Here is a 10,410-nt window from a genome sequence, read left to right as displayed (position 1 = left end):
TAGAGGAAAGAGCCATCTTTCTCTTTCGTGATACTCAAGGCAGATCTCCCTCGCACTGAACTAGCCTGAAAGAGGATCACAAAATCCTGGATAAAGCAGAGAATTTTATTGACTGCTCAAACAAACTGATTTAAGAAATCAATCAGGCCACAGGAAAACCAAACACCACAAGCAGACCAGAGACTCCACGAAGAGACTGGTTACAGACACAGGGGAGATACAGGATCTTTCCATTCCTCACCCCCCAACCAAAAAAAAAAAATTAAAGAACTCTTGTTGGTACCATTTTTTAAAATTTTTAAATTGTTTTCTATTAATCGTTTTTTTTTCTTCTTCTCCTAATTTTTATTTTAGGGGTGTGTGTGTGTGTGTGTGTGTGTGTGTGTGTGCATTTAAAAAAAAAATCGCTATTGACCTTTTGGTCCTTTTTAACTTTTTTTTATTTTTTTGATTCTTTTCATTTTTTTTGTCTCTCTTTTTTTGTGTGTGACTTAATTGCTCTTTTGATTCATCCCCAGATACATACCTTTCATCGATTATTAGAACTTATCCCCCATTGTGTACATAATTAATCCAGAAATGTATTACTTAATTCACAAACTTTTATGCTTAACTTTTTAATAGCAGTATTATATCTTTATACCAGATAATTTTCAAGTAAATACTTTTAAGAATTTTTATTTTTTAGTTTTTCATGTCTCCTTTCTATCATTCCCCTCCTGTCATCCTATACTTTTCTTCTCTCAATATCACTTCTTTAAAGTTACACAATTTTTAAATGTTTCACTTTTTAAATTTAAATTTTTGTTTTTCCATTTTTGATTATCTTTCTTTTAATTTCTCTCCTATAATTCTGTCCAATCCCTTTCCCTCTCTGAGATTAGGACTTGGTTAAATTTACTTTAATCTCTCCACATACTTCTAATCTTATTTTCCTCACATTTCTCCCTAAACATAATAATTTCTGATTTGAAAAATTCGTCTTTTTTGTTCTTAGCCCATTAATGCATAGTTGTTTGATGTTGAATAAATTGTATCTGTTGAACTAGGTTGTATCTGCAGCCATTTTGTCTATGCAACTACAGGACATTCCTTGATGCTTGCCTTAAAATAGTATTTTAGCAAAAAATTGGTGTCACTTTCATATCAAGTGTGCAGAACAAGCCGGAAAACATGAGAAAAATGGCAAGTCTGGATATCTCAATTCTCATTCATGATAATCCAGTGACAGAACAGTTAATGAATAATCCAGAAGAGAGTTCCTGCAAAGCACTACAAACACTACTGGTAAACGTGGTGAATGAAAAGAATGAAAGCTTGCAAAGGACTCAGTTTGAACCTGATAGGGAGAGAGAGAGGAGGCAAACCAAACATTAATACAGGAATCTCATGACTGTGAGGAAATGACTCAAAGACTGATACAGTAGTTGCGTGAACAGGTTGAGAACAGTCAAAGAGAAATAAAGGAATTGTGTGAGCAGGCTGAGAACAGTCAAAGGGAAAAAATGGAATTGCCTGAGCAGGCAGAGAACAGATGAAGAGAGACAGGAATTGCGTAAGCAGGCTGAGAAAAGTCAAAGAGAACTACAGGAATTGCATGAACATGCGGAAGCTAATCAAAGCGTAAGACAGGAATTGTGACATCGGTATGAGAATAGACAAAGATCAATAAAGGCATTCATGGTATCCATAAACAGACAGCTGAAAGATTTCAGGGAGACCACACAGGGAATGCTGAATGGAGCCCAACAGCAGGAATGAGAGTCCAAGTAAACCATAACCAATCAACTAAGTGATTTGAGAACACCAAATTAAGGAAGTAAAGAAGTTCATAGAAGATCTAAAGCAAAGCTCCAACAAAGAATTTGAAGCCATCAAAGCCGACCAATTAGAAGGAAAAGAAATAAATAAACCAAGTAGAAAGACAACAGTAGGTTAGAGCATGCAGAAGATCGAATCTCGGGGATTGAAGACAGCCTAGGTATTATAGAGAAAGAACATACAACTATCCAAGACAAATCCAAGAAATATGATAGATCTATTCAACATTTGGAATACACGAACAGAAGGCCTACTCTGAGGACAAATGGTGTAGAGGAGCACGTAGAGACAGAAGTTAATTGTCTAAGAAATTTGTTTAACAGGATCCTAGCAGAGAACTTTCCAAACAAACAAAAAGATAGGCCTATTCAGATACAAGATGCTTGTAGAACCCCAAATAGACCAGACCAGAACAGCACTTCCCATTGTCACATTATAATCCACACAGGACCAATTCAGACCAAGAATAAGTTCCTAAAAATGTCAAGGAGAAAAGATCAATCATCTATAAAGGAAAACCAATTAGAATCACCTCATATTTTTCAGCATAGATAATTAAAGCAAGAAGAGCCTGAAAGGCTGTATACCATGCCCTAAAGACAAACAATTTTCAACCAAGAATACTGTACCCAGCTAAACTCTCCTTCATAACTGAAGGTCAAATAAAAACTTTCCATAGCAAAGAAAAACTGAAAAATATATCTCCACCAAACCAGCCCTATAAAAAATACTTAAAGATGGCCTACACACAGAAAACCAACAAGACCACAATAATGGCTAAGAAACCACACCCAAACTGAGAATCCAAGAACCATAGGAAGAACCAAGTTTCCACAGCCCCCAAGGAGGTGGATAGCATGGCAGGAGCTACCAAACACCTCACAGTCCTACTTCTCACATTAACGGACTTAAAGCTCCAATTTAGCGAAATAGACTGTCTAGTTGTATTAAAAAGCAAGATAATTCAATCTCCTGCCTTCAGGAGGCACACTTTACCTATAAAACAAACACGTTTTTATAATGAAAGGCTGGAATGAAATCTACCAAGCAAACGGCTGCAATAAACAGGAAGAAGTTGCTATAATAATATCAGATAAAATATGCTTCGAATTCAAATTGGTGAAAAGAGATAAAGAAGGTCGCTACATACGACTTAAGGGTTCTCTACTTCAGGAGGATATTACAATTCTAAATATGGAATCAGCAAACAATGGAGCACCAAAATTTATCCAAGAGACACTATTTTCCCTCAGATCTCACATAGATCCAAAGACATTAATTGTTGAGGATTTTAACACACCACTATCCTCAGTATATAGATCAAATCAGCAAAAAAATCAACAGAGAAACCGCAGATTTATACAACTGCATAGAGCAAATAGATTTAACAGACATCTACTGAATATTTCATCCAGTAGCGTGAGAATACACGATTAACTCTGCAGTACATGGAACATTTTCCAAAAGAGATCACATTTTAGGTCACAAAGCAAACTTGTCCAAATTCAGAAACACTGAAGTTACACCTTGCATTCTTTCAGACCACAAGGGAATAAAATTAGAACTCAACACCAAAAGACACCAAAAAAGTCTTGTAACACATGGAGGCTGAACGACACACTGTTGAATAACCAGGGAGTCACGGAAGAGATTAGAAAGGAAATTCAAATGTCCATGATATTCAACAAAAATGAACACACAAATTACCAGTTCCCAGTTCCTCTGGGACACTGCAAAGGCAGTACTCAGAGGCAAGTTTATAGCTCTGAGTTCCTACACCAACAAATTAGAGAGATCTGAATCCAACCACTTAATGAGACATCTGAACCACCTTGACAAAGATCAGCAAGATAAACCCCAATTCAATAGATGGAAAGAAATAATTAACATTAAATCAGAGTTAAACGAATTAGAATAAAAGAAAAAACAGAAAGAATCAACAAAACAAAAAGTTGGTTCTTTGAAAAAATTGACAAACCCTTAGCAAATCTTATCAGAAAAAGAAGGAACATACCCAAATAAATAAACTCAGATGTGAGAATGGAAATATCACCACAGAAACAACCAAGATTCTGAACATTATAAGGGAATATTTTCAAACCTTTATGCTAATAAGTTTGAAAACTTGGCAGAAATGGACCCATTGCTAGCAATTATCAACATGCAAATACTAAACCAAGATGAGTTAAAGCATCTTAAGGGGCTCATATCAAGCGTTGAAATAAACACACCAATAAGAGACCACCCATCTAAAAAAATCCCAGGAACTGATGGATTTACAGCAGAATTGTACAAGACCTTCAAAACAGCTCACACCAATACTGCTCCAACTCTTCAATGAAATTGAAAGAGAAAGTTCACTACCGAACTCATGCTATGAAGCCATCATAACCTTCATCCCAAAACCAGGCAGGGAATCATCAAAGAAAGAGAACTATAGACCCATTTCTTTGATGAACATTGATGCAAAGCTTTTCAACAAAATCTTGGCCAATCGAATTCAACAATTCCTCCAAAAAATCATATACCACTATCATACAGGATTCATTTCTGGGATGCAAACCTGGTTCAATATACACAAATCAACTAATATAAATTATCACATCAACAAGAGCAAAGATTAAAATCACATGGTTATCTCAACAGATGCAGAAAAAGCATTGGACCAGATCCAACACCCCTTTATGATGAAGGTTCTGGAAAAATTAGGATCCATGGAACATTCCTCAAATCAATAAAAGCTGCATATGGAATACCTACAGCCAGCATTATATAATTAATAGTGAAATACTAAAGCCATTTCCTCTTAACTCAGGAATGAGACAAGGATGTCCACTCTTTCAACTTCTCTTCAATTTAGTATTAGAATGCCTAGCTACAGAAATAAGACAATATTCCATAAAAGGGATCCAAATAGAGAAAGAAGAAGTAAAATACTCCCTCTTTGCAAATGACATGATCTTGTACTTAAAGAATCCCACGGACTCCACTCCCAAATTACTCAAGCTGATTCAAAACTTTGGCAAAATAGCAGGGTATAAAATTAACCCCAAAAATTAATGGCTTGTCTGTATGCCAACAATGAGAAAAGCGTGGCTCAAATCAAGAAAGCTTTTCCATTTGTAATAGCCCAACAAAAATAAAATACCTAGGAATTAACTTAACCAAAGCAGTGAAAGACTTCTATGATGAAAACTTTAAAAATCTGAAAAAGGAAATCAAAACAGAACTTAGAAATTGGCAAAACCTCCCATGCTCCTCGATAGGAAGGATAAACATTGTGAAAATGGCAATATTTCCCAAGGCTATCTACAAGTTCAATGCCATACTTATCAATATTCCAAACGCATTCCTCAAGGAAATAGAAGAGGCATTCCAAAAATTCATATGGAACAACAAAAGACCCCCAATTGCAAAAAGCGATCCTTAACAGAAAGAACAGTGTTGGAGGAATATCAATACCAAACTTCAAACTCTACTACAAAGCCATATAAATTAAAACTGTTTTGTACTGGTACAAGAACAATGGAACAATAGAATAGAATTAAAACCCCAGAAATGAACCTACAGACCCATAATCATCTAATATTTCAATAAAGGATCTAAAAAGATAAAATCAAGGGAAGACAGACTGTTCAGTAAATGGTACTGGCAAAATTGGTTAATCACTTGTAGAAAATTAAGGCTAGATCCTTATATATCACCCTATACCAGAATCAACTCCAAATGGATCAAAGACCTCAGAGTCAAAGCAGACATTCTGAAAACATTACAGGATGGAATAGGAGAAACACTAGGTCTCCTTGACAAAGGCTGAAATTTTCTAAAAAGAAACCCAGAAGCACAACGAAGGAAAGAAAGGTTGGACAAATGGGATTGCATGCAATTGCAGAGCTTCTGCATGGCAAAGGACATAGCTAGCAGGATCAATTGAAAGCCCACGGAATCTGAGATGATCTTCACTAGCCATACAACCGACAAGGGTTTCATATCTAAAATAGACCTGGAAAACAAAAAATTAAATCCTCCAACAACAAATACTCAACGAAAATACTGTCCAATAAATAAGTGGGCTAAAGACATAAAGAGAAACTTCTGTGAAGAGGAAAGGAGGGTGACCAATAAACACATGCTCAACCTCCCTAGCCATAAAAGAAATGCAAATCAATCAACATTGAGATATCACCTCACGTAAGTTAGAATGGCTATAATCAAGAACTCTAAAACCAACAGATGCTGGAGGGGATGTGGACAAAAGGGAACCTTAATGCATGTTTAGTGTGTGTGTAATCTTGTTCAACCACTTTGGAATGTAGTATGGAGATTCCTCCAAAGACTCCACATAGAGCTTCCCTATGACCCAGCAATCCCACTTTTGGGCATTTACCCAAATGATCACAAACAAGACCATACTAAAACTACCAGCACAAATATATTTATTGCAGCATTACCATAGCTAAGATATGGAACCAACCCAGACGCCCCTCAGTAGATGAAAGGATGAAGAAAATGTTGTATATATACACAATGGAATTCTATATCTCTATCTGAAAGAATGATATTGCCCCAGGAAATGGAAACTTGGAAAAATTATATTAAGTGAAGAAAGCCAGGTCCAAAGAATCATAGGTCCCATGGTTTCACTTATTAGCAATTGCTAGTGTATGTCTGAGACACGCAGAAATTGTTAGATAAGTTGATGTTAGGTGAAATGAACCGCAAGATAAGAATTCAAATTTATTTTTCTTTCCTGTAATTATTTCTAACATATTTATAAGATGATTTCTTTGTTACTTTGTATGTCCCTCCCGCATGGTATAACCCCTGTTCTCACTGTATTTGATGTTGGTATAATTTGTGGAGGGGAAGGGAAAAACATTTTTAAATAGGGATACAGGTGGACCCATTGCAACAATGGGATATACAAAACATTATGTCGAAAAACGAATTTTACAACTTTGGGTGGGGGGAAGTGGGATGGGGAAACGGGATGTAAGGAGGGTGAGATTGGAAGGGATGGTAAGGGGAAACAAAGGAGTATGCAACAATGCTTGATAAGAAATGTACTCATTACCTTGCCCATGTAATTGTAACCCCTCTGACTGGTATTTTCACACTTAAAAAAAAAAACAGGATAAACCATAAAATATAAAGTGATTTTGATAAAAAAATAAAAAATTATTCAGAATAAATTATCAATAAAAAAACAATCTTTACAGAAGCAAACTCTCAGAGATATTACATGACTTTGTAAAAGATAAAGTGGCTGAATTTAATATAAATTTAGAAGTATGACCATTCAAAAACATAAAAAGATATTCTTTATTTCATTATATAACCCAAAGCAGAAAGTAAATGTTGTTTAGATGATTTTTTAAAACACAGTCTTTCAGGTGCTGGGAGGGTGATTCAGTGTAGAGTGCTTGCCTTGCACGCATGAGGTCCTGGGTTTGATTCCTCAGCACCACATAAGAAGAAAAAGATGAAAGAGTTGCTGTGACTCAACTAGTAGCACTAGCCTTGAGCTGAAGAGCTGAAAGACAACACTCAGGACCCAGAGTTCAAGCCCCACAACCAACAGAAACAAAACAAAACAAAACACAATCTCTCACTTTTGTGTGCTCAACATTGTAACACTAGTGCTTCAGTCTAGGGCTAAGATTTTAGGTGTGGACATTTATCAACACTCCTGATTCAGATTCTAATTGATAAAATGTTTAATCAATGTTTTGTTTTTACTAATTTTGCTTTTTGTAAATTCACATATACCTATAAAAAACAGAGTGGCCATCCCAATAACATTCTCAAAGTACTTCCTAATGATGACTTACAAAAAGTTGTATTATATTACAACAAGGAAAACAATGCTACAAATAAGGAAAACCAATACATAAATATTAATGATTAATAAAATAAAAAAACAAAACAATTACCACTGTTTCCAATATTTGAAATGTACTACATATTCGATTTATTATTTTTTCATATTGCTGTACATTTAAAACTGCCTAAGTCTATGATGTTAAACCAGAATTTTATAGGCTATCAATAGCTTTTAAAGTTACTCACTAACATTATTATTTATGGTTCATCTCATCATTTGTATATGACTTATACCATCATTTCTTCCTCGCTAACATATAAAGTAAGGAAGCCCTTAAATTTTAACAGAAACTGTGAAGGTAATGTCTTAAATCTTCACTCTGCTTCTTTACACAAACACTTTGCAACTTCTCATTAGTACAGTTTCTATAAACTCTGAAATGTACATACTTAGTAGTGTATGACTGCTACCATGAATCTTATATGCTTTGTGGAAAAGTTTTACAACCTGCTAAATAGTCTAAATTTTGGCATATATGAGCAAATTCCCAAAATTAAACATATTTAAAACATTAAAACTTTTAACAAACCTTAACACTTTCTATAGTGTTCATTATCACAGGTTCCTTGTACAGAATAATTGAATTCCTCCTCCAACACATGCGTTGAACAACAAATGTCTGGAATTATTTTGTTTTTGACATGTCAATCTTGACTTTATTCTTAAATGTGTTATTATGTAAAAAATACATGGTTCTAAAATTTCACGACAATTCTTTTGAATTTAATTTTTGTGGAATTGTCTACTTTAAGAAAATCAATTACACTTTATATATAAAAAATGTTCTGTGCTCAATTCAGTAGTACATACACTAACATTGGAACAATAAAGAGAACAATAGCCCCTGACTGAGGATGACACGCAGGTTCCTGAAGCATTCCCGATTTTTAAAAGAACAGATGCTGGATGGGCTTTGGACAGAAGGGAATCTTAATGAATTGTTGTTGGGAGTTTAAACTTGTTCGAAGACTTTGGAAAGTAGTATGGAGGTTCCTCAAAAAACTACATAGAGTGCCTCTAAGACCCAGCAATCCCATTTTGGGCATTCATCCAAATGATCACAAACAAGACCATACTAAAACTACCAGCAAAACTATGTTCATTGCAGCATTATTTACCATAGCTAAGATACATAACCAAACCCGATGCCCCACAGTAAATGAATGGATCAAGAAAGTGTATGTATTTGTGTGTGTGTGTGTGTGTGTGTGTGTGTGTGTACTGCAATTCTATGCCTCCATCAGAAAGAATGGCATCACCCAGTTTTCTAGGAAATGGAAAGACTTGGAAAAAATTATATTAAGTGAATTAAGCCAGGCCCAAAGAAGTGAAGTAAGCCAGGCCCAAAAAGAAACATATATCCCATGGTTTGCTTATTTGCAATAACTACTGTGTGTCTGAGACAAGCAGAAAACATCATATAACTTGATGTTAGGCAACATGAACCCCAAGGTAAGGATTCAAATGGTTTTTCTTTCTTGTGATTGTTTCTAACATATTTATAAGATGATTTTTTTGTTGATTTGTATGTTTTTCCTGCAAGCTAAAGCCCCTGTTTTCAATGTATTTGATGTTGGTATAATTTGTGAAGGGGAAGAGAAACACAAATTGTTTAAATAGGGATGCAGGTGGACCCATTAAAATGAGATGAACAAGTCGTTATGTCAAAAAATGATTTTGGCCGGGGGGTGGAGGGATGTAGATGGTGAGGGGGCTGGGGTGGGGGAGGTTTGGTGGGGGTGGGGAGTGGGAGATGGGCAGGGATCGGAAGGGGAAAGAAAGGAGAAGGCAACAATGCTTGATAAAAAATGGAATTCTATGCTTCCATCAGAAAGAATGACATTGTCCCATTTGTTAGGAAATGGAAAGACTTGGAAAAAATTATATTCAGTGAAGTAAGCCAGGCCCAAAGACACATAAGTCCCATGGTTTCCATAATTTGCAATAACTAGTATATGTCTGAGTCAAGCAGGAAAGGTCAGATAAGTTGATGTTAGGGGAATGAACCCCAAGACAAGTATTCAAATGTATTTTGTTTTTTTTTCTTTCAGGCAATTTTTCTCTAACATATTTATAAGACGATTTCTATGTTGCTTTTTATGTCCCTCCCACAAGGTATAACCCATGCTTTCACTGCATTTGATGTTGGTATAATTTGTGGAGGGGAAGTAAAAAAAAAAATTCGTTTAACCAGGGATACAGGTGGACCCATTGCAACAATGAGATGTACAAGTCATTATGTCAAAAAATGAACTTTACAACTTTGAGGGGAGGAGGACCGGGTGGGGGAAGTGTGGGAGTATGGGAAGGAGTCGGAAGGGGAAGCAAAGAAGAGGCAACAATGCTTGATTAGAAATGTACTCGTTATCTTGCCCATGTAATTGTAACTCCTCTGTCAATATTCTCACAATAAAAAAAAAAGAAATGCACTCAATAACTCGCCCATGTAATTGTAACCCCTCGGTATGGTATTTTCACAATAAAAAAAGAATCATAGGTCCTATGGTATCCCTTATTTGCAATAACGAATGTATGTCTGGGATAAGCAAAGAAGGCATGGTAAGGCGAAAAAAAGGAGGAGGCAACAATGCTTGATAAGAAATGTACACATTACCTTTTCCACGTAATTGTAACTCCTCTGTATGGTATTTTCACAATTAAAAAAAAAAGAAAAGGTCAAAAGCATGTGCATATGACTAGATAAG

The 10,410-nt window shown here is 35.5% G+C and overlaps 1 non-coding gene across 1 annotated transcript; it reads left to right on the top strand.

Annotated features, from left to right (window-relative positions):
- The first annotated feature begins 8,492 nt into the window (after window positions 1-8,492).
- Window positions 8,493-8,594, top strand: LOC122118280. Its single transcript, XR_006149317.1, has one exon. It is a non-coding gene; the product is annotated as a U6 spliceosomal RNA (small nuclear RNA).
- The last annotated feature ends 1,816 nt before the right edge of the window (window positions 8,595-10,410 follow it).

Source organism: Dipodomys spectabilis, unplaced genomic scaffold (genome assembly GCF_019054845.1).
Source record: "Dipodomys spectabilis isolate Male_0828 unplaced genomic scaffold, ASM1905484v1 ptg000147l, whole genome shotgun sequence".
Classification (NCBI taxonomy): domain Eukaryota; kingdom Metazoa; phylum Chordata; class Mammalia; order Rodentia; family Heteromyidae; genus Dipodomys; species Dipodomys spectabilis.
Note: the sequence above shows the minus strand (reverse complement) of the source record. Positions and strands in the feature narration are given on the sequence as shown.